Source organism: Erythrolamprus reginae, chromosome 10 (assembly GCF_031021105.1).
Source record: "Erythrolamprus reginae isolate rEryReg1 chromosome 10, rEryReg1.hap1, whole genome shotgun sequence".
In the NCBI taxonomy this organism is placed as follows: domain Eukaryota; kingdom Metazoa; phylum Chordata; class Lepidosauria; order Squamata; family Dipsadidae; genus Erythrolamprus; species Erythrolamprus reginae.
This window is the reverse complement of record NC_091959.1, coordinates 38,639,053-38,664,870: the sequence shown is the minus strand read 5'-3', so window position 1 is coordinate 38,664,870 and position 25,818 is coordinate 38,639,053. Positions and strand designations below refer to the sequence as shown.

Here is a 25,818-nt window from a genome sequence, read left to right as displayed (position 1 = left end):
TCTCTTCATGGCGCAAAGCCACACAGTCCCGGACTCTCGGATTCCTCGCCCCAAGGCAGGAGGCGGTGGCGGAGAAGAGTGGGCGGATCGGGCAGGCAATGGGGCAGGACGGAGAAGCCAGGGGCGCATTTGGCCGGAGGCACCGTGGGGAGCAGGGGCAGGGTGGTGCGGCAGTAGGAGTAAAGGGAGCCGCGGCTGCCCCTGCCTCCCCACGGTGCCTCCGGCCAAACGCGCCCCTGGCTTCTCCGCCCTGCCCCATTGCCCACCCGATACACCCACTCTCCTCCGCCGCCTCTCGCCGCGGCACACCTGACAGTGTCTCGCGGCACACCACTGTGCCGCGGCACACCGGTTGGGAAACGCTGGACTAGATGACTTACATGATCCTTTCCAACTCTGGTAATCTGTTAGAAAGGAGAAGGTACAGTGGTACCTCATGATACGAACCCTTCATCATATGAACAACCCGAGATACGAACCCGGGGTTTAGAAATTTTTTGCCTCTTCTTACGAACTTTTTCCGTCTTACGAACCCGCCGCCGATAAGCCCCACTGCCCGGATGTCACTTTTTGAAACAGCCGGGGGGCTTCTCGGCATCCTCCTGAACCCGAACACCAAACCCAAACTTCTGGGTTCGGCAATCAGGAGGCCGCCAAGAAGCCCCCCGGCTGTTTCAAAAGGTGACAGCCAGGCAGCAGGGCTTCTCGGCGACCACCCGAACCCGAACTTTTGCCGAACTTCCTGGTTCGGCATTGGGAGAATGCTGAGAAGCGCCTGGCTGTTTCAAAAGGTGACAGCCGGGTGCCGGCGTTTTTTTTTTCATTGCATGCATTAATTCATTTTACATTGTTTCCTATGGGAAACAATGTTTCGTCTTACAAACTTTTCGCCTTACGAACCTCCCCCGGGAACCAATTAGGTTCGTAAGACGAGGTATTACTGTATTTCCCAGCCAGTGTGACTTTGCTGAGGATTATGGATGTAGAAGTCTACCCATTTGGGAGTTAACACGATGCTCAAAGATGGTTCTGAATTTCCTCAACATGCTGATCTCCCTCTCATGATCATCTCAGACTAGCGCACAAAAGGAGGAACTTGTGTCAAGAATAGGAGAGGATGGAAACACACTGTACTTTATCAATGAAAGGGCCTAGAATTTAACAACACCTGTGCTTCCAGGTGACACCTTCTTAATAATAACAACAGAGTTGGAAGGGACCTTGGGGGTCTTTTAGTCCAACACCCTGCTTAGGCAGGAGACCCTACACTACTTCAAATGGATGGTTATCCAACACCTTCTTAATTGTTCTCACTGTCAGGAAATTCCTCTTTAGTTCCAAGTTGCTTCTCCCCTTGATTAATTAGCATAAAACTTATCAGGAAAGACTTAATGACCTCAATCTGTATAGTTTGGAGGACAGAAGGGAAAGAGGGGACATGATTGAAACATTTAAATAGGTTAAAGGGTTAAATAAGGTTCAGGAGAGAAGTGTTTTTAATAGGAAAGTGAACACGAGAACAAGGGGGCCACAATCTGAGGTTAGTTGGGGGAAAGATTAGAAGTAACATGAGAGAATATTATTTTACTGAAAGAGTAGTAGATCCTTGGAACAAACTTCCAGCAGACGTGGTTGGTAAATCCACAGTAACTGAATTTAAACATGCCTGGGATAAACATATATCCTTCCTAAGATAAAATACAAGAAATAGTATAAGGGCAGACTAGATGGACCATGAGGTATTTTTCTGCCGTCAATCTTCTATGTTTCTAGTTTCCACCCATTGCTTCTTGTTCGATCCTCAGGTGCTTTGGAGAATAGGTTGAATCCTTCTTGGTGGCAACCCCTGAGATATTGGAAGACTGCTATCATGTCTGCTCTGGTCCTTCTTTTCATTAAACTAGACATACCCAGTTCCTGCAACTGTATGAAGATATCTTTTAGCCTCTAGTCCCGTAATCCTTTGTTGATCTTCTCTGCACTCTTTCTAGAGTCTCAATATCTTTTTTACATTATGGAGACCAAAACTGAATGCAGTATTCCAGGTGTGGCCTTACCTAGGCCTTATAAAGTGGTATTAACACTTCACGTGATCTAAATCTAAATTCTTAATTCTACTTAAGCTATTTTGATCCCGAGGTTAATGTTAATGGGTTTCCCCGTTCTGCTGTTCTAATTCCATCCATTTAGAACAAAATGGAAAAGAGGTCCATACTGAGAAGATCATTCTTGGAAAGGTTTCTTCCAACCAGAAAAAAGCATCTCCGTATCTCTGCCACGGAGCCATGGAAAATGCTCTGAGTCTTTTCCGCTACTATCAATCTGATTGGACCATTTTTATTCTCCAGAGGAAGCCAGTTACGGGATTTAAAAAGATCCATAGATCATGCTGCCTCATTAATTTTCCATTTGGACTCTGGTGTCAGAATGAAGTTGTATTAAGCCATTGCCTGGAGTAATTCTCAGTGGCAGACAAATGCAGCCCGATTCTCCTTTTACATTTTTCATCCTCTCTCTAGAAAAATTGTGATTATTATTATTTTTTGGTTTCCAGCGGAGAACCTGCCATGCCATTAATGGATCTTTAAAAAAAATATATTGAAGGCCTCTTTGTGGCTTTCATGATGGACCCCACCCTATTCCTTGACATCTTCAAGGGCAAAGAGTCTTCTGAATGGATGCTTATTTTGAAGAATAAATGCATTGCCTTAAAAATAATTAAAAAACAGAAAGGAATGTGAGTTGAGAAGAGGAGAAGGCAAAAAAGAAAGAAAGAAAAAGAAAGAAAGAAAAGGAAAGAAGGAAGGAGGGAAGAAAGAAAGGAAGAAAGAAAGGAAGAAAGAAAGGAAGAAAGAAAGGAAGAAAGAAAGGAAGAAAGGAAGAAAGAAAGAAAGAAAGAAGATTGAACTTAGAAATAAGGAGGCATTTCCTGAGAGTGACAACAATTAATCAGTGGAACATCTTTATTTTTAATTTTTTTAAAATTTACTTTATCAAGCATGTATAAAATAACGGAAGTATAAATGTGTTTACGAACACATGAAATTGATACAAATAAATGGGGACATTAGAACAGGGACGCTAGGCACAATGGTGTGCTTATGCATGCCCCTTAAAGACCCCTTAGGAATGGGGTGAAGTCAACAGTAGAAAGTCGAAGGTTAAAGTTTTGAGGGTTTGGAGAAGAAACCACAGAGTCGGGGGTAGCATATTCAAGGCATTGACCACTCTGATGCTGTAGTCATATTTTCTGCAATTGAGTTTGGAGCAGTTTACCTTACGTTTGTATCTATTGTGTGCTCGTGTATTGTGGTTGAAGCTGAAGTAGTCATTGACAGGTAGGACCTTGTAGCAGATAAATTTATGTACTACGCTTAGGTCAGACCGAAGGTGGTGCAGTTCTAAGTTGCCTAAGCCCAAAATTTCAAGCCTGGTGGCATAAAGTATTCTGCTGTGAGCGGAGGAGTGGAGGACACTTCTAGTGAGATATCTCTGGACTCGCTCAATTTTATTAATATTCCGATATGCAGTGCGGCTCCCAGGCAGATGAGCTATATTCAAGAATTGGTCTTACCTACAGAAGTTGTAGGAGCTTCATCACTGGAGGCTTTCAATAATAAACCAGACAATGCCCAGGATGATATAAGGCAGTGATGGAGAATCTTTTTTGGGTTTTTCATGTGAAAAAGAGTTCCAAATTATTATTACAGTCATAGACCAAAACAAATAAAAACACTCAGTGAATTACACAATCAAAAGTTGTAGGATAAAATGATAAAAAGCAGATATGCTCACCAATTGTCCTTGGGGATCTTGAGCAGAAAGAGAAGGCAAAACTCTCCCTTTCCCTTGACCCCCAACAAATGGTACCCAAGGGAATCCTGTCTGCCTCGGCACTTGGACATCCATTTCAATAACCCCTATGATACACTTGGCATCCATGAATTGTCTAATCCTGCCTTGAAACTATCAAGACTGACAGCTGTCACGACCTCTTCTGGAAGGGAATTCCATCAACCAAGGACCCTCTGGGTGAAGAAATATTTCCCTTTGTTTGTCCTCGCTTTCTTACCTATGAGCTTTAGGGAGTGTCCCCTCTTCCTAGTATTGTGTGGAGAAAAGAATTTTTCTCTATCCACCTTTTCTATCCTATGTGTGATTTTATACACTTCGATCAAGTCACTTCTTTAAACGCGGTCTTTCAAGTCTGAAGAGACCAAGGCATTGCAACCTGGTTTCATAAGGGAGGGGCTCCATTTCCTTGATCATTCTTGTTGCCCTTTTTAGCACCTTTTCCAGTTCCATTATATAAAATGCATTTCCGGTTTGCCCATTGTGCTGTTTTTTGCACTCCGGGGCTTCAGGAAGCTTCCCTGAACCCTCCAGAGTGCAAAAACAGCACAACAGCAAACTGGAAGTGCATTTTTCTGAAATTCCGGTTTGTCCGTTGGGGGATAACTTCCCTGAAGCATGCAGAGGGCGAAATGGCCTTTTCCAAGGCCAAAAATCAGCTGGACAACACACACATGTGCACTGGAGCTGAAACATGGCAAAGTGTCATGTGCCTTTCAGTATGGTTCCGTGTGCCCCGTGCCATAGGTTCACCATCATGGATATTAGGTCTCCTGCCAGAAGTAGAGGGTTGGAATAGAAGACCTCCGCGGTCCCTTCCAACCCTACAATTCTACATTTTATGCGTGAACCAATCGGTCAATAGATGGAAATTGCTTTCGTTCCTTTGGGGCGCCAGAGAACAAACTGAAAACGCTCCTGCTGACAGATCGTGGGTTCTGCCACGAAACCTTGGGCCTTCCCCTTAGCGTTTCTCAGAGATGCTTCTCTGGTGTCTCTTAACAGCTAAGTCATGTGGAGATGCATTCCAGCTCCTTGTACAGCAGTAGACCAGTGTCGGGGGACTGACCTTTTACTGCCCTTAAGCTTATTGCTATCCCGTCTGAGCGCCTGCTGAGAACAGCTAAGTTAAACATCATAAATCCTGGCTCCAAAGGATTACTTTGTGCTTTTCACTAACAATCTTCTGCAGGGATATCAGGCTTGAAAGAGTCATAAATCATCCACAGAACATCTGCCTAACAAGGGGGTAACTTGGAATTGATTCTCTAGGCTTAAGTGATCAGAGAGAGAGAGAGAGCAAGAGACAGAGAGCAAGAGACAGAGATACACCTAGAGAGAGAGCAAGAGAGAGAGTGAGAAAGAGAGAGCAAGAGAGAGGGAGAGATAGAAAGAGAGATAGCAAGAGAGAGAGAGAGCGAGAGAGAGAGAGATATCTCAAACTGACTATATTCACTTCATAAAGCTAGTAAGAAAAACAGGGTGAGCAACAGATTAGGATATTTGCTTGATGGAGCTTGTTGTTGAAAACAGTGTCATTGCTTAAGGAAGGCAAGATAATAAATGTTGTAAACCACGAGGGAAGTACTTGGCGATCTCTCCAGCAGGTACCTGTCTTGTCTCAGCAGGCACCAACATCTGGTTGATAATGAGGTCACCTAGTTGGATTTTCTTCGATTTGCATCCTATACTTGGTGACCCCATGGACACACATGGATACAAGCATGGAATTGTCCTGGTCACAACAGAGAGCCTGGAAGTTTGAATTCTTAACATTTGGAGAATTATAGATTATGATCGTGTTTTGCATTGACGCCCTTTGTAGTATCCCTAGGTCACATAATCAAAATTCTGACGCTTTCCCAGTGACTCATATTTATGACAGTTGCAGCATCTTGGGGTCACAGGATCTCCATTTGTGACCTCCTGCTCAGCAAAATCAATGGGGAAAGCCATATTCACGTAACAACAGCATTATTTATTTACTAACTGCAGTGATTCACTTAACAACTGGGACCAGCAGTCATAAAATGGGGCAAAACTCACTCAATAAATGTTACATAGAAACATAGAAGATTGACGGCAGAAAAAGACCTCAGGGCCCGTCTAGTCTGTCCTTATACTATTTTCTGTATTTTATCTTAGGATGGATATATGTTTATCCCAGGCATGTTTGCATTCAGTTACTGTGGATTTACCGACCACGTCTGCTGGAAGTTTGTTCCAAGCATCTACTAATCTTTCAGGAAAATACTGTAATATTTTCTCACGTTGCTTCTGATCTTTCCCCCAACTAACCTCAGATTGTGCCCCCTTGTTCTTGTGTTCACTTTCCTATTAAAAACACTTCCCTCCTGAATCTTATTTAACCCTTTTAACATATTTAAATGTTTCGATCATGTCCCCCCTTTTCCTTCTGTCCTCCAGACTATACAGATTGAGTTCATTAAGTCTTTCCTGATTAAGTTTTATGCTTAAGACCTTCCACCATTCTTGTAGCCCACCTTTCGACCCGTTTAATTTTGTATGTTTCACTATGTTTCACTTAGACTGGACAATTGTCCAGGATGGTATAACATTTTGGGCTCAGTTGTGGTCGTATCTTGAGGACTAACTGCATGAAGATACATCACCAGAGGGGAGGTGTTTTGAGAAGTGGAGAAACTCTTCAATTGCCTTTAGCCCACGGCGCTTGGCGGGCAATCAGCGATCCATTGACTTCAGTCCTGACTCCTTTTGATAGACCGTTGTGATTAGAAATGTGGCTGGGAGGTCAGTAATAGTTCAGCACTCCTTTCCATCCACATCGCTCCTGTCACACAGCCCACTGCACTGCGCCGCACTGCTGGATTAAAAAATGAAGCCAGTCGGAAGTAATGTGATTGGCTGCTCAATTTCAGTCTCAAAAGAAGATTCATTGAGGTGAAACAGAGTCGAAGAGGCCCTGAAGATGCAGGGAGCCAAGGAATTAGGTTGGGCTAATAAAATAATATTTGCATCCCCACTGATTTGAGTTGCTGGGATCGGTAGGATTGGAAGAGGAGGGTTTTATATGTATGCACGTATATAAGCATTCGACTGAGTAGACTATGACTGCATTGCTTCGAGCATAGCATTTGGCTTGGCAATCTTTCTCTGTTCAAGCATCAGCATTTGGACATATCTGCTGAATTTAGAGTAGCAGCCTTTTGATATGGTTCATCCCCAAACACTGAGTCTTTTGGAGAATTAACTTGGGGTCTTCACCAAGTAGGCCCAACTCTTTACAATGAAGGATTGCTGACATTCTCTGTTCTTTAAATAAGTCTATTGTGTCTTCCTTCTGGTTAGGGGAGAACATGGACTCAAAACTTTGAATGAAGCAGGAATATTTTGAGAATGGATCCGGAATCTGGTTGGCATACTGCATTAAGATTTTAATACCTTATTTTACTGCACCAAAGGAGATAGAAGTCAATGTCCTTTTCTTTTCTTTTTCCCTTGCTTTCCCCCACAATCCACTTATCTTTTTCCTTCCCTAATTTCCCTAATTTTTGCTTTTGTATTTTTTTTGTATATCATATTATAAATTAATAAAACACTAAATACCGAAATCTGGTTGGCATAGAGCCCAGAAACACCCTGTGATAAAGTCCTTTTGAACTACGTTAGGAATAACTGCACATCTGTACAGAGTCCATTGTGTGCATGGCCCTAAAGTAAAGTGACCAGATTTTTACAGTGGTAAAGGAGGACACCCTTGACCGGTGGATGGGAGGGCAAAAAAATTATCTTTCTTTTTTTCTCTCTCTCTCCGTCCCTCCCTTTCTTTCTCTTGCTCTCTCTTCTTTACGCATAGATTAAAATGAAATTTTGTTGCGTACTGCTTTCAAAAGAACTCAAGGGCAACTCTTCCCACTGTTACCCTCCCCCCCTTTTTTTCTGCCTTCCATCCTTCTGAGGTGGGTAAAATGAGGACCCAGATTGTTGGGGGGGAGGCAAGATGATTATTCTTAGGCCTTGTTGGGGGGCAAGATAATTATTATTGTTGGGGGGGGGTGCAACGCTTTCTCCTTCCTCCCTAGCAAAAGAGAAAGACAGAAAAACAGCCCCCTTTTATCCTCGGTTTTGCCAATGCTATCGATTATGGAGTCATTACCAGACTCCATAGTGTCATCCCCAAATCCCCAACACTTTACCCTTGGATTATCCACGGTTGACCTATCCAGACTCCTAAGAGGTCAGTAAGGGGCGAGTACAAGTGCACTAGAGTGCCTTCCGTCCCCTGTCCTATTGCTCTCCTATATCTCTTCTTCTATTCTTTCATTGATATATTCTATTCCTATAACTTCTCTTCTCTTCTTTCTTAGATATATTTTATTATGAGTATCTCCTCTATAACAGTGTTTCCCAACCTTGGCAACTTGAAGACATTTGGACTTCAACTCCCAGCATTCCCCAGCCAGCAAATGCTGGCTGGGGAATTCTGGGAGTTGAAGTCCAGATATCTTCAAGTTGCCAAGGTTGGGAAACACTGCTCTATAACCTTCATCGTGTATTTTACTATGTATATACCCACTAAAACCCTCATTATGTATTGGACAAAATCAATCAATCAATCAATTAATCAATAAATGCCCACCCTCACCCCCCACGACTTTTTTTTTAACCTTTAAATATGCCCTCTCTCTCCTCCCGAGGGTTTCATCAATGGAGAGGACGTCGGTTGCGGAGTCAATTGCTCCTTGAGCTCCCATTTTCCTCACAACCGCCCCTTTCTCCCCCCTCAAAAACCCCAAATAAACCCTAAGCCTCCCTTGAATAAGGGAGAGGGGTCCCATTTCTTAGACTGGGGATGGGGAGGCAGTGGTGGAGGCTGGAACGACGGCACCCCCCTCACCCCCCAAGCAGCCAAGTTATTCGTCGTCCGTCCGTTCCCCGTCCCCCCCCGTCACGAATCCCCAGAAGAGCAGCCGTCGGCACTGCCTGATGGGAAACCCAGGCACCGAGTCGCCTTCGAGGCCGCTACCGCCGGTCTCATACCAACTCTTTGGAGAGCGCGCGCGCGCCGCGCCGCTCCGCCCCCCCTTCACCTCACCTCAGGGCTTTAGGACAGTACAGAAGGGAGCATTCTCTAGAGAGCACGCGCGCGCGACGCCCCGCCCCTCTCTTCACCTCACCTCAGGGCTTTAGGACAGTACAGAAGATAGCATTTACTGACAGGGGAATTCTGGGAGTTGAAGTCCAAATATCTTCAAGTTGCCAAGGTTAGGAAACACTGCTCTAGAGAGCACGCGCGCGCGACGCCCCCCCCTTCACTTCACCTCAGGGCTTTAGGACAGTACAGAAGGCAGCATTGTCTCAGCCAGTGTTTCCCAACCTTGTCAACTTGAAGATATCTGGACTTCAACTCCCAGAATTCCCCAGCCAGCAAATGGGAGTTGAAGTCCAGATATCTCCAAGTTGACAAGGTTGGGAAACACTGCTTTAGAGAGCACACGCGCGCGACGCCCCCGCCCCCCCCCTTTCACCTCACTTCAGGGCTTTAGGACAGTACTGAAAAAGAGTAATAATCTTCCTCCTCCTCCCTTTTTCCCCCCTGAGAGGGTGGGGGGGTGGGGGGGTTTGCTCTAAATTTCTTGGAAGGACCAATGAAGCCAATGAACAATTAAAAAATGAACATTTATTGGACTTTTGCAAAAGGGCATGGACATATAATTTCTCCTCCCTCCCTGCCTCCATTTCTCCTTCCTTCCTTCCTTCCTTCCTTCCTTTCTCCTTCCTTCCTTCCTTCCTTTCTCCTTCCTTCCTTCCTTCCTTCCTTCCTCCTTCCTTCCTTCCAACCTCCGCAGGCCGGTCATAGACACTTTGCCCAGGTCTGCCCTAGAGCGAGAGATTAGAAATCAATTCTCTTGGGTCCACAGCATTACAACCCATTACAACCCATCTATAAAATAGGTGGAGTTTATTATGAGTTGAGTTACAGCCCTGTTGTTGTTGTTGTTGTTGTTGTTGTTATTAAATGTAAAAAACAGTTGTAAGTTGCTTTTCTCCATGCCATTGTAACTTTGAACGGTCACTAAATTAGTCGAGGAATACCTGTACAAAGAGCAGCAACAATTGATCTCACTTCCCTTAAACCTCCCACCACCACCAACTCTCCAGCGATTACAACTCAAATCTCATCCGAGGCTGATGATATTCTTGTCAAAAGGAGACGCTTGTTATCTACACAAACATCCTCGTGTCCTAAATGGATTCGCAGAGAGGAGGAGGGGGGGGGAAAAACAGCTGCTTCTCCCCCATGCCTTTCCAGCTTGATGAGGTTAATAATAACTTTGAATGCGTATGTACGGCATTAGCTTTCCGAGTAACATGCATAATTCAACATCCCCTAAAGTACAGCTAAGCTTTGAGGAAGCAAACTTCCCTTAATGTAACTGGGCAGAGATCCAGCATTTACCAGCTGCCGAGGCTTGATGTACAATTTTTGGTTAAGTGAATAATTTATCACGCATATTATCCGTGGTGGATCACATCCCCACACGGTCTGTAGGGCCTTACATATGGCTCTCGAGATGGCAGAACATTGGCATGTGTTTTATGGGCCACTAGGATACCCATGCTTCACTACGGAACTATGTGATTGGGTTTGGTAAATTGACAGTCAAAATTTGAAAATTAATGGCTATTAATGATCAGGCTGGAGACATTGACACTTAAAGCTTGAAAATTTATGTAGAATGTGTAACTCCTTAGCACCAGAGTGTGTTGATATAAGGCAACTGGCAGTTGGAACAGAGTTCTTTTCAGGTGGGGAGGGGCAGTAGACTGTCCAACTCTTTAGCATCCGAGCGTGTTAATAATAATGTAAAGAAATAAGTTTTAATTTAATGCTCATTTCAAAAAAATCCTTTTTTAGTGACCACCTAGAAGCAAAGAGGAACATAAGTGCCAAGTGTCGAGTTTGTTGGCTTTACAGTTCTGGAGATTTCGTGATGATGCGTGAGTGTTATTTCAATTTTGTATATATAGATTACCATTTCCAATTCTCTTAAGATATGCCTATTTTACTAGAGGTGTCAGGGTAGTTGTATTCCAATATTTGAGAGGTCACCACAAAGAAGCAGGGTTCAATTTATTTTCCAAAGCACCTGAAGGCAGGACAAGAAACATTGGATGTAAAGTAATCAAGGAGAGAAACAAACTGGAATGAAGAAGGAATCTGTGTTCAGTTCTGGAGACCTCACCTACAAAAAGATATTGATAAAATTGAATGGGTCAAAAGACAGGCTACAAAAATGATGGAAGGTCTTAAGCATAAAACTTACCAGGAAAGACTCAATGAACTCAATCTGTATAGTCTGGAAGACAGAAGGGAAAGGGGGGGGGGGCATGATTGAAACATTTAAATACATTAAAGTCTATGGAGAGGGGCGGCATACAAATCCAATCAATCAATCAATCAATCAATAAATAAATTAATTAATTAAATAAGGTTCAGGAGTGAAATGTTTTAATAGGAAAGTGAACACAAGAAGAAGGGGCCACAATCTGAGGTTAGTTGGGCGAAAGATTAGAGGTAACTTGAGAAAATATTATTTTACTAAAAGAGTAGTAGATGCTTGGAACAAACTTCCAGCAGACGTGGTGGGTAAATCCACAGTAACTGAATTTAAACATGCCTGGGATAAACATATATCCACCCTAAGATAAAATACAGGAAATAGTATCAGGGCAGACTAGACAGACCAGGAAGTCTTTTTCTGCCGTCAATCTTCTATGTTTCTATGTTTAGTCGACGGGACCTGGAGGAGGCCAACTCTGTGTGCTCTTATTGGTCTCTGGGAGGTGTGTGGCAGTTGATGAATCTGTTTCAGGTTTTGGATACAATCCTCTCTCAATTATCCCAAAACAATGTTGTCAGGTGTGCTTTCTGAATTTTTCTTCACGGGGTAGATGAGCTATCAATGAAACATGACTCAAAGAGCAACTCTGCCATCTGGTGGTAGAGACCAGATTTTTCAGACTGCCTTGGGTAGAATAATTGAAACAGGGTCATTTCCAGATTCAAAGATCTACCATATTTTTCAGAGTATAAGAGGCACTTTAGTTTTGGGGGAGGAAAATAGGGGTGGGATCTCCCTACCAGGTATTCATCTGGCTAACATCCCTAGTCTAGTCAGTTCCAGCACATTATTTTATCCCCTGATTAGGGATGGGGGAAAAACACTTTGGAGATACAGTAGTAGGAATGAAAACAAGCTTGTAGGATAATATATTTCACTGTAATAAGAATATTTAGAATTTTAAGTAATTTTTTTGTATTCATTCATTCATTCATTCATTCATTCATTCATTCATTCATTCATTCATTCATTCATTTATTCGATTTTTATGCCGCCCTTCTCCTTAGACTCAGGGCGGCTTACAACATGTTAGCAATAGCACTTTTTAACAGAGCTAAGCTATTGCCCCCACAATCCGGGTCCTCATTTTACCCACCTCGGAAGGATGGAAGGCTGAGTCAACCTTGAGCCGGTGATGAGATTTGAACCACTGACCTTCAGATCTACAGTCAGCTTCAGTGGCCTGCAGTACAGCACTCTACCTGTTGCGCCACCCCAGCTCATTACTGTATTGTTACTCTTTATTATTCTTTTTTTTAATATTGGACCTAAGTGTGAAATTAACACTGCCAAGATTTTTATAAATGAATATAGAAAATAATAGTTAGAAAGCTGGCAACAAGTAGATTGGAAAATTTATGTTTGTATGTTTTGTTTTTGTCTTTAGTTTTTGTTCTGTATTTGTTTTTTCTTTTTTTAATGTTAATAATTAACAAAGATATTTTTTTTTAGAGAAAGAAAACAAGTCTGTAAAAACTTAGGGCTGGGGGGGAAAAACTACTCCTGATAGGAATTAAAAATGCTGCAAATTGGAAAGATCGTTATCACCTAATTAGGGCTGAAAAAAAGCTTTTAAAAAAGCTACATTCACAGTATAAGATGCAGCTAAATTTTCATTTCTTTTAAGGGAGGAAAAGGGTGCATCTTATACACTGAAAAATACGGTAGTTTTTCCTTCTTTCCTTGATCACTATTGGTGTGGTTGCTAGGAATCAACACTTGCTTGAAGGCATATGATAATTCAATTCCCTCATCCAATCAATCAAGAAAAGACTCAAATCTCTGGAAGAGGAATGCTGGCGAAGGTCAAAGGAAAGAGAAGATGTCAATCAGTAGCAAGGTGGGTAGATGTAGTTACAATAGGGATGGATGCCCTGTTAGAAGATCTGAAGACCACGTTAGGTGCAGAACCTCATGAGAAAATGTATATGGTCACTAGGAACTGACCCTAACTTATTGGGAGAATATGAGCTCATGTAGGTTAATTAAAGTGAAGCTTTAATTAAATATCCCTGGAGGCTAAAATATATATATATATATACAATGAATAGTTGAAAGAACTGGACATGGGTGGTCTAGTGAAGAGAAGGACCAGGGGAGATAGGATAGCAGTCTTCCAATATTTGAGGGGCTGCCACAAAGAGGAGAGGGTCAAGCTATTCTCCAAAGCACCTGAAGGCAGAACAAGGAATAATGGATGGAAACAGGTCAAGGAGAGATTCCACCTGAAAATAAGGAGAAATTTTTTGAGAGTGAGAACAATCAACCGATGGAACAGAAGTTGACCGGACGTTGTTGGAGCTTCATCACTTGGAGGCTTTCAAGGAGTGACTGGACTGCCATCTGTCAGAAATGGTGTAGGGTCTCCTGCTTGGGCAGGTGGGCAGGTGGACTAGATGACCTACATTGGACCAGATTACCTCCGGAACCGCCTGCTACCGCACGAATCCCAGCGACCGATAAGGTCCCACAGAGTGGGCCTTCTCCAGGTCCCGTCGACTAAACAATGTAATTTGGTGGGCCCCAGGGGAAGAGCCTTCTCTGTGGCGGCCCCGGCCCTGTGGAACCAACTCCCCCCGGAGATGAGAACTGCCCCCACCCTCCCTGTCTTTCGTAAACTACTCAAGACTCATTTATACCGCCAGGCATGCGGGAGTTGAGATAGCTCTTCCCCCTAGGCCATTACAAGTTATGCATGGTATGTTTGTGTGTATGTTTGGTTTTGTAATAGGGGTTTTTAGTTGTTTTTTTAATTATTGGATTGTACATGTTGTGTTTATTATTGTTGTTAGCCGCCCCAAGTCTGCGGAGAGGGGCGGCATACAAATCCAATAAATTATTATTATTATTATTATTACAAGGTCCCTTCAAACTCTCTTAATCAGTATCTGTATATCCCAAGGACCTCCCAAATCTAAACAACAGCCCAGAATTTTTTTTAAAAATGGTCCAGAATTGGTGTTGGCTTCCTTTAAGAGCATCCATCTTCTCGTCTTATGTTTTCCAACTCAGAACACCACAAACTGGGTTCCCTTTTCTCCTAGAGCAGAATGTTTTGGCAATTTCAGGATCAGTTGGAAAGTTTCAATTGAAAAAGAACAAGCCAAGGAAAACATAAACGGAAGGATTAGCCCAAGCCACTAGATGGCAGTGTTGTCACGCAAAACACAATTTGGCTGGCAATTCTTGTTCCTTTTTCTATTCTACAGGATTTTCTAAAACCAACTTCTGGTCCAAAACAGGACCCATTTCCTGTGTTTGAAGTCCCATCAAAGTGGGGGCATGGAGGAAGACTGGACAAAGAACTCTTGATTTGGACATTGGTTCTTTTGAGAGTTTGATCCTCTTGCTGTTATTTTATTATGATGCTCCATTATATAATCTAAATCCTGGCTGTCACTACCAATTCTGAGCCTTCTCTGTGGCGGCCCCAGCCCTCTGGAACCAACTCCCCCGGAGATCAGAACTGCCCCCACCCCCTTGCCTTTCGTAAGTTGTTGAAAACTCACTTGTGCCGCCAGGCATGGGGAAATGGACTCCTCCCCTAATTACTTGGTTTATATGTGGTTTGATTGGGTTGTGTGATTATTTTATTACAAGGATTTTTAAATTATGTTTTAAACATTGGATTTGTACATTGTTTATGATTGTTGTGAGACGCCCCAAAGTTTCGGAGAGGGGTGGCATACAAATCTAATAAATAATAATAATAATAATAATAATAATAATTATTATTATTATTATTATTATTATTATTATTTCACACATATGCAGAAGCATCCCAGGCGAGTGGGTGGAAAAGGAACCACAGTGTGAGAGCTTTTATGATGTAGTGGTTAAAGATCCTAGATTAGAAACTAGGAAAACATGAGTTCTAGTCTTGCTTTAGGCATGAAACCAAGTGGAGGATATTTGTAGTAGCTCAGAATTTAAACTGCGGGGTCCGCTTTCTGAGTTTGGTTTTCTTGAAAACGTTTCACTACCCAACTAGGTAACATCATCAGTGTTATCTGGTTCGGAGTCAGGAAATATCTGCAGGAAAGCCACCAAGTTTAGAGAGTGCCAAGGATGCCTCATTTCAACCATGAGCTACAAGTATTATTACCCTTTATTGACTCCACAATCTATTCTCATGCCAGTTATACTACATTAGGATTGGCCGAGCCCATGTTGTAGTGGTACATTTCCACTATCCTTCCAATCTTTGCCGAGGGAAACTGGGAAGCGGAGCCCAGAACAGTTTTCCAATTCTCGCATCTCCAAAACCTGTTCGATATCCTTTTCTGCCGATTTTCTAATCGATCGTTCACTGAAATAAACACGCTTGCTCTTTTTGAAAGGGAAAAAGAAAGAAAGAAAGGATCTGTTTTTAAATCTTGTTTTTCAGGAGAGAAGGTCCAACTCATTTTGTGTTTCCAATCAAGGTGGTCTGTCTGTCTGTCTTTCCATCCTTTCCTTCCTTCCTTCCTTCCTTTTCTTCCTTCCTTCCTTCGCTTTCTTTTTTCCTTCCTTCCTTCCTTTCTTTTTCTTTCCTTCCTTCCTTTGTCTCCTTCCTTTCCTTTTTTCTTCCTCCCTCCCTCCCTTCCTTCCTTTCTTCCTCCCTCCCTCCCTCCCTTTCCTTTCCTTTCTTCCTTCTTCCCTTTCTCCTTCTCTCCCTCCCTTCTCTCTCTCTCTCTTTCTCCCTCCTTCCCTCCTTCCTTCCTCCTCTTTCTTTCTTCCCTTCTCTCTCTTTCTCTCCCTTCCTCCCCCCCCTCTTTCTTTCTGAATTCACATTTCTCTTGAGCTGGCAATAGGGAGAAAATTGTCCTGTCGGATTAGAATGTGAGGCTTGCGTATTTTTAGAAAAGGTACCCTGAAAAAATTAATCTAGCCAGAGGCACATTAATCTCGCTGTGTAATCCAGAGAGTTCTCTTCCCTATATATTCACCACCTGCCTAAATGCAATCTCAAAAGAAATTTTTCCCTCTCTCCCTCCCTCCCTCTCTTTCCCCTCTCTCTTTCATGTAGATACATTTTATTTGCTCATCAAAAAAAGGCCTCTTTTGTAGGAATCCTTTCTAGATAAATGTTCACACTGGTTGGTATTCTCTGCTCCATCTGGTTGGCCCGAGATTTTAGCTGCTTTCTCACCGCATAATAACCTATAGCGATTTCAGAGAGGTACAATGCATTTTTTAAATCATTTCCTTTCCACTTGATCTCCACTCTCTTTGAAACACATGCAGGGAATTTTTTTCTTTCATTGCAAAGGCTAGGAGATTGATGTCCTGCCTTTCACCGCTGTCCACTGAAATTTCTGATGTTTGAATCAAAACAGGACTCATAAACTCATGAACTCATAACTCGACTAAACAATGCCGTCTGGCGGGACCCAGGGGAAGAGCCTTCTCTGTGGCAACCCCGGCCCTCTGGAATCAACTCCCCTCACAGATTGGGACTGCCCCCCCCTCCTTGCCTTTCAAAAGCTCCTGAAGACCCACCTATGTCACCAGGCATGGGGAAACTGATATACCCCTAGCTACTATGGTTTTATGTATGGTCTGTTAGGTTGTGTGATTGTTTTTGTTTTATAATAAGGGTTTTAAATTGTTTTTTTAACATTAGATTTGTAAATGTTGTACTGTTGTTGTGAGCCACTCCGAGTCCTCGGAGAGGGGCGGCATACAAATCTAATAAATTATTATTATTATTGTTGTTGTTGTTGTCATCGTCATGGTCGTCATCATTATTATTATTATTATTATTATTATTATTATTATTATTATTGTTGTTGTTGTCGTCATTATCGTTGTTGTTGTTGTTGTTATTATTATTATTATTATTATTATTATTATTATTAACCACTGCTTCATTTCAAATCAAGAAATTTACCTATGTAGTGTAAAAAAAGGGAGAGGAGTCCCTGCAGATTTTACTCCACTAGTTGCTGACACTAGGAGGCATTGCTCATCTTTGTTTCAAGGCCAACATTGTCGGAAGACATTTCCACAGTCAGGCAGCCAGCATGACATCATGGAGCGTTGTTACTTTCCCACCAAAGTGGTACCTATTTATCTCCTCGCATTTGCATGCTTTCCAACTGCTAGGTTGGCAGGAGACGAGGCGAGGGTGGGAACTCACCCCCTTGTGTGGAACTTGTGTCTCGAACCTGGGCTGCTGACTTTCCAGCTGACATGTAGCGTACTATGGCTGTAGTATTATTATTTATCCTTCTTGTTGTCTTCTCTACTACCCTCCCTTATTGGTATTATGATGGTGATTGTGATTATTATTCTGTTATTTTGCAAGTACAATGAGAGATTAGAACAAGAAATCTCCATCCAGATTCATTTCCGTTTCCATCTCCCCATTCTTCTATGCACTTCTATTCTACTAGTTTTTCTCATTATTCCTATCACCCATTTTCTCCCATGTTGACTGTATGACTGTAACTTGTTGCGTATATCCTAAGATTTTTATTAATATTGCTTCTTCATTGCTTATTTGACCCCTATGACAATCATTAAGTGTTGTATCACATGATTCTTGACAAATGTATATTTTATTTTATGTACGTTGAGAGCATATGCACCAAGACAAATTCCTTGTGTGTCCAATCACACTTGGCCAATAAAAATTCTATTCTATTCTATTCTATTCTATTCTATTCTATTCTTGAGAGCCCATCTTCAGCCATCCTCCATTGGATGAAGGGCAACGCAGTTGTGAATGGCATGAAAACATGCCAAACCAATGAATGCCATCTTCCTTTCTTGAGAAGGATAGTTCCAATCAACTCCAGAGTTTCCACATTGATTACAAGCAGTTATCAACTTACAACAGTTCATAATGTGACTGTTCAAAATGACAACAGCGCTAAAATAAAAGTGTCTAGATAAATGGTCAAAGCAATGGAAACTGCACTTTAATGTTTCCAAATGTAAAATAATGCACTTGGGCAAAAGGAATCCTCAATCTGAGTATTGTATTGGCAGTTCTGTGTTTCTGGGGGGCTTGGTGCTGGAACAGAACCTGACCATTACAGCACCCCATAGTCACATGATCAAAATTCAGATGCTTGGCAATGGATTCATCCTTATGACAGTTGCAGGGTCATGTGATCTGTCTTTGTGACCTCCTAACAATTAATATCAATGGGGATGTCAGACTCACTGAACAACTACTAATCGAGCACTGCAGTGATTCACTTAACAACTCTGGCGTCTGTCCCTCCGCCCCCAACAGTTCTTTATTTCTTCACTCGATGTATACCAAGCATGCCAGATTCTGCCCTCCTCTTTCTCGCGTCGAGAAACAGAACCTGCTCCAAATCCTTTGGATTTCTTGGTTCTTCTTCATTCTTATTGCAGTCACAAGCTCAAGGGTATAAAGGAGATTGAAGAGCATAGATAAATAAATTGATTAGCCTTCACTGCCATCTGCCCTGCACAAAGCAGCAAAATGTAATTGAAAGGTTTTTTTTTAATCGCTAAATCAACCCAAGGAGATAAGAACCAATAGAGTTTTGGACGGTTGAAGTCAGAGGAAAGCTTTGTGCGAGAAACACACGGGAGCAGTTCTTCTCTATTCTCCTTGCACAACCTTGGATATGTTGATTGCTCTGTACCCTGGCTTCTCTTTCGTTTAAAAAAAGGAAGAGAGAGGGTGGGTGGAAATGCATTTATTTATGTCTCTGATTTGCTTAGATTGGATCTGCACCCTCGTTTTCTTTCCGTCAAGGCAGCGGGGACGAGTACATCCAGTATTCCTAGGTCTGTCTTGATTCAACCCAGGACAATCCAAATGTTTTATCTGCCAATAAAACCTTATCTAGAGTTTGGGGTCTTAAAATCAAAATAGAGAAAAAAGAAGTGTTTCCTAACTCGTGGTGAACTTATGTCTTTTGATGACTACTTTCCTAAGTGTTTTTGTTCAAGCATTTAATTGATGCTTGGGACAAACAAAGTGTGTAGTTTTATAATTTGATATGGTAAAATTACTATATATTTCTATTCTATTCTGTTCTATTCTGTTCTGTTCTATTCTATTCTACTCTACTCTACTCTACTCTACTCTACTCTACTTAGCTGTAGTCATATTCCATATTCCATATTTTATTCTATTCTATTCTAAATTTTAATTCTATTCTATTCTATTCTATTCTACTCTACTGTAGTCATATTCCATATTCCATATTTTATTCTATTCTATTCTAAATTTTAATTCTATTCTATTCTACTCTAATCTACTGTAGTCATATTCCATATTCCATATTTTATTCTATTCTATTCTAAATTTTAATTCTATTCTATTCTATTCTACTCTACTGTAGTCATATTCCATATTCCATATTCCATATTTTATTCTATTCTATTCTAAATTTTAATTCTATTCTATTCTATTCTACTCTAATCTACTGTAGTCATATTCCATATTCCATATTTTATTCTATTCTAAATTTCTATTCTATTCTATTCCATTCCATTCCATTCTATTCTATTCTACTCCACTCCACTCCACTCCACTCCACTGTACTCTATTCCCTATTCCCAACTCCCCATTCCAATGCACTCATAAGAACTTGTCTCTTTCTATAGACCAGAATCCAATCAGGTTTGCCCCAAGTTTAATGAAGAATTGGGCAGCTTTACTCTGTTTGCATTTGACTTTTAAATATTGGCCTAAGAAAGTTGGCTGCAGAAAATGTTGCAGTATAGGAGAAAGAATGTGATATATGTTCAGCCACTTTGGGGGAGTGGTGGTGGTGGGGGGGGGGAGAATTGGTTTCTTGCTGAAAGTAGAATTAATTCAGTCTGCCATTCACTAGTGCAATTTAATTTGAGTAGGATTGGATTAGATAAGGTAGCATAAGATAGCATGGGATAGGAATAATTTATCTTGAGAAGGGCAGGGCATGATAGGATGAAGTGATAGGGAACTTTGCCTGTACTATCTTGATGGATATCTAAGGTCTACAGATTGCTTTGATTTACGGTAGTTCATTTGTACTTAAATGCCTGCATGTAGATCCCATACTCCTACCCTGTAAAAAGGAATGGTCATGTACTAATTTATATACAGTACTTGAGACAAATTATAGTCTGGTTTATAATTAATATAATATAACTATAGTGACTTTAATGCTAATATAATGCTAATATCTGTATATACTATTATTAATTTATTTTTCTTTGATTTTCTTCTGTAGTTACTATTGTGTTTTCTTTTTTAAAAGTGGAAAATTAATACAAATATTTAAAAAGAAAAAGTAGTGGTTACATATTTTCCCTTCCATTGAGACCCCCAATAAACCACACCAATAAATTTATGATTGATGAGCCTCGGTTATTATTTATTATTTTATTATTTATTCTTTGTCCAATATACAATACATATGAAAGAGAATAGACATTAAGTGATATATAAAAGATAGGAAGTAAAGATAGGAAGTAAAGAGGAAGAGAAGTGGGTGGGAAGGAAAGAATATATATGATAAAAGGGAAAGGAAAGACAATTGGACAGGGGACGAAAGGCACATCAGTGCACTTATGTACGCCCCTTACTGGCCTCTTAGGAACCTGGAGAGGTCAATCGTGGAGAGTTTGAGGGAGAAATGTTGGGGGTTGGGGGTTGACACTATTGAGTCCGGTAATGAGTTCCACGCTTCGATGACTCGATTGTTAAAGTCATATTTTTTACAGTCAAGTTTGGAGCGATTAACATTGAGTTTGAAGCTGTTGCATGCTCTTGTGTTGTTGCGGTTGAAGCTGAAGTAGTCGTTGGCCGGAAGGACATTACAGCGAATGATTTTGTGGGCAATACTTAAATCGTGTTTTAGGCGCCGCAGTTCTAAGCTTTCGAGATCCAGGATGGTTAGTCCGTTTTCGTATGGTATTCTGTTTCGGGTGGAGGAGTGGAGGGCTCTTCTGGTGAAATATCTTTGGACGTTTTCGAGAGTGTTGATGTCTGAGATGTGTTGCGGGTTCCAGACAGATGAGCTATATTCGAGGATGGGCCTGGCATAGGTTTTGTAGGCTCTGGTCAGTAGTGTGAGATTGCCAGAGCAGAAGCTACGTAGAATCAGGTTTACAACTCTGGAAGCCTTTTTGCAGTGGGCTTTAGCACTTAGGTCATTTGAAATTAGTATTCCGAGGTCTTTTACTGAGTGTGGGTTTGCTGTGAGAATTTGTTTGTTTAGTTCATATATGAGGTTTGGGTTCTTTTTGCCGATGTGGAGGGTAGAGCATTTGTTGGTTGAGATTCGAAGTTGCCAGATGTTAGACCAATCTGAAACATAGTCAAGGTCTTTTTTGAGAGTGAGTGTGTTGTCAGTGGTGTTGAAAAGTTTCACATCATCAGCAAAGAGCACACAGTTGCTTGCGATATTATCGCAGAGGTCGTTGATGTATAGGATGAAAAGAGTAGGACCTAGTACGCTGCCTTGGGGAACGCCGCTTTTGACAGGGACAGGGGAGGAAATGGCGCTTCCGATTTTGACAACTTGTTGCCTGTTTGACAGGAATGCAGTAATCCAGTTGTGGAGGAGTCCTGAGATGCCATAGGATTTGAGTTTTAGGAGAAGTTTGTCATGAACCACTGAGTCAAAGGCTTTGCAGAAGTCGATATAAATTGCATCGATGGATTTTCCTTGATCAAGGTGGGTAGTCCAAATGTTTTTGCAGTGAAGTAGTTGTAGGTTGCAGGATAGTTTCTTTCTGAATCCAAATTGTTTTTTTGATAGTAGGTTATTAGATTCTAGGTAAAGGGTAATTGATTGATTTATGATTGATTCCATGATTTTACAAGGAACACAGCATAGAGATATTGGTCTATAGTTGTCAACTAGTAATGGGTCTCCTTTTTTGAAGATGGGGATGACTACTGCTTTAGACCACAGCTTGGGGAGAGTACTGGTCCTGAAGGATTTTTGGAAGATAATGCTTAAGGGCTCAGCTATGGCAGAAGAAAGTTTTCTTAAGAAGTATGCACAAAGACCATCTGGTCCAGCAGATAGGGAAGGTTTGAGATCACAGATTGCTTTTTCAACGTGGTCTGTAGTGAAGATGATTTGGGTTAGGTTGTTTAATGAGTTAGAAGTGCGGTTTGCGAAGAGGGGGGATGAGCCATTACTGTTAACAAAAACGGAGCCAAAAAAGGAGTTGAAGAGGTTAGCTTTGGATGGGTCATCGTGGTATTCTATGTTGTGTGGTCCTACGAGAGGTGGAATAGGTCTGGAGTCGTTAAGTTTGTTGTTGACGAAGTTGTAGAAGGCACGGTTAGATTTGAAGCGTAGGAGGTTTTCCTCTTGTTCACTGTGGTAGTTGAGACATTCTGCTTTTATTTGTTGGCATATGCTTCTGTAGCGGCTTTTAAAGTTGGTTACTGGACCTTTTTTGTTTCTACGCCAGAGGGATCTTTTTTTGGTTTGAAGTTTCCTTATTGAGACAGGAATGTTATTTTTTTGTTTTCTTCTAGGAGAGGTAATTGGGACATGCAGATTTATGAGATTATTAATTTGGTGTAAGAACGTGTTGTAAAGTTCATCAATGGTGATGCAGTTGGAGAACAAGGAATGCCAATTGATTAGTGAGAGATTGGCGTCTATGAGTTCGTAGTTGGCTTTCCTGAAATTGTACTTAGGTGCCGTTTTGTTCTGTTGAGTGTTATGATGGTGTAGGTTGAGGTTGAAGTTGATCATACTATGGTCGCTGTTGGAGAAGGGTTCTATGATATGCAGTCCATAAATAGCACTTTTGCTGTTACAGAAGATGAGGTCGAGACAGTTGTTGAGTCTGGTATTGTTAGATACTAGTTGTTCTAGTCCCAGGCTGGTGACGGTGTTATAAATGGTGGTATGTATGGGTTCGGTGGAGCATTCATTTAGTGTCCAGTTGATGTGTGGTAGGTTAAGGTCACCTAGGAAGATGATGGGATAGGGGCAGGAGGATGCCCATGTTAGTAGGGAGGTTAATTTTGATGCATGGGTAGTGTCATAGTTTGGAGCTCTGTAGCACAGTAAAAAGCGGAGAGTAGTGATGAGGGAAAGATCGCAGATTAAGGTTTCAGGAAGGGATAGATCGTGTGCTACTTGAATGTTTTTTAGATTGAGTGAGCTTTTATAGAATATGGCTACACCACCTCCTCTGCGGGATTCGCGGTCAGACCGGAGAACCAGGTAGTTATTATGCGTGATGATGGAGTCAGGAAAGGAACAATTCAACCATGTTTCGCAAACAAAGATTAAGTCAAATAAGTTGGTGTCGAGTAGAAGGAGGAATTCTGATAACTTATTGATTAAACTCCTTGCATTGATGAGTTTGCATTTGAGATTGAATTTGTGTTCAGGGATGAGATTTAGTTGGGTTGAGTTGGGGTGGGATTGAGGCGAGGTAGTAAGGGGCGCGTTTTCCTATTCATTGCTGGAGGTGCTGGGGAGGTCAGATTGTTGATGAGGGATGGTGGGTAGAGAAGTGTGGGAAGGTTGAGGAGGGGCAGGAGGGGTAGTGGGTTTGGGGATGAAGGGAGGGTTGTGGGTTCTGGTTCTGATGCAATCAGAACGGTAGTCAATGAAAAGGTTATTTTCACCGAGTTCACGACGTCTGCTAAGTTCAGCACATAGTTCACGGGAGCGGATGTGTTGGAGTAATGTTAGGTCTGGTCTGCATCTGAGTTTGTTGTATTTGGGGTACAGTGATCCCCCGAGTTTTGCGATCTCGATCATTGCGAAACGCTATATCGCGATTTTTCCACCCGATGACATCACTCCCTTCCTTTCTCATCTTTCTTTCTCTCTCTCTTTCTCTATCTTGCTTCTTCCTCTCTCACACTCTCTTCCTCCCTCTCTCATCTCTTTCTTTCCTTCTCTCTCTTTCTCTATCTCTCCCCCTCTTGCTCTCGAGCGTCAGGAAGACCCAGGGAAGGTTCCTTCGGCCGCCCACCAGCTGATCTGCTCGGCAGCGCGGCAGCAGCGAGGAGCCGAAGATGGGGTTTCCCCGTTGCCCGAAATATCGATTATCGCGAGGGGTCTTAGAACGGAACCCTCGCGATAATCGGGGGATCACTGTAGTTTCTAGCGATGGAGTTCATGGTCCTGATGAATTGTTGTTTAGAAGTTTCGTTTGTGCAGACTATTCTGCGCAGTCGGGGAGCCGTTGATCCGTCGCTGTACTTTAGTGTGGGGCCGCTTCTGGAAACCTCTAAGATGTCATCAGGGGTAATTGTTTGAGGATGTTGATTGTGGATAATGTTTCGTATATTTGTTAAGTCGGTTTCCCCGTTTTCCTCAAGGCCAAAAAGGATGGCATTGTGGCGTTTTTGTGCCCTTTCCATGGCATCGTTCACCAGGGTGGAGATGTCGGTGGTAGGATTGCGCAGTGGTTAGAGTGCAGCACTGCAAGCTACTTATGCTGCCTGCCATCTGCCTGCAATTTGTCAGTTCAAATCTCACCAGGCTCAAGGTTGACTCAACTTTCCATCCTTCTGAGCACCCAGATTGTTGGGGACAAGACGCTGACTCTGTAAACTGCTTAGAGAGAGTTGTAAAGCAATATATACTATTGCTATTCCTTGCTTCCTCCCTCCCTCCCTCCCATCCATCCATCCATCCATCCACTGTACACAGTGGTTAAAATGCAGCATTGCTAGCTAACTCTGCTCACTGCAAGCAGTTCAATCCTGACCGTCTCAAGATATATTCAGCCTTCCATCTTTCCGAGGTGGGTAAAATGAGGATCCAGATTGTTGGGGGGAAAAGAGTGACTCTGCAAAGCACTTAGAGAGGGCTATAAAGCACTGTAAAGCGGTATATAAGTCCAAGGGCTATTGCTATGGTTAACCTGTAGGCAGTGATGATGGTTCTCACATAGACAGCCTATCCCATTGCAGCCTGTGGCCACATCTATGTGTATTTCATAGGTGTTAAAAAAGAAGAAGCAATCCAAAGCACGTCGCTTGGGAAGGGACTGGATGTTTTTCAATTCGGGCCTGCCTTGAATTAATCTCCCTTCCCTCGCCAAAGACCTGCTAGCTCTTTGTCCTGATTACTGAACACATCCTGAGGAACGGGAAAGGGCGCACGACACAGTAACAAGCATATTAAAACCCTTGAAGGGTCTAGCTACAAAGAGAGGTTAAGAGGTGGATTAGAATTCATTAGAAAGGAAGAGAGTCGAGTTGGCCCGTGATTGAGATGTCAAATTGAGTACACCAGAGACACATCGATGGCCCAGAAGGAGAGAATTGGGCAGAAGAAATAAACATGACCAAAATGGGTGGGGGAACTCAGTATGTCTAGCAAAGACAAGATTTAGATTAGATTAGATTAGAGTACTAGAGTTGGAAGGGAACCTGCAGGTCATCTAGTCCAACCCCCCCAGTCAAGCAGGAGTCCCTATACCATTTGTTGTGGTTAGCTCTGGCCCTGCTCCTGCCCCAAGGACTGTGGATGTGGGGGAGACATCCACGTGCTGCAGGCCTGTTTTGCCCCCGGTGGAATCTGCTGATGAAGGCTCCTCTGACCAAGAAGACATGAGTGACAGGGAGGAGGAGAGTGTGGCAGACAGCTCAGAAGGAGATCAATTATCTAGCTCCTCCTTGGAT

At 42.2% G+C, this 25,818-nt stretch overlaps 1 protein-coding gene across 1 annotated transcript in view; it reads left to right on the top strand.

Annotated features, from left to right (window-relative positions):
• Window positions 1-11,345: 11,345 nt before the first annotated feature.
• The window catches only part of GALNT9 (polypeptide N-acetylgalactosaminyltransferase 9), a 250,617-nt gene continuing 236,144 nt past the window's right edge, over window positions 11,346-25,818 (top strand). The window contains exon 1 of the mRNA XM_070762664.1: window positions 11,346-11,390. The gene's annotated coding sequence lies outside the window, so the exon portion shown is untranslated. The remainder of the gene's footprint in view (window positions 11,391-25,818) is intronic.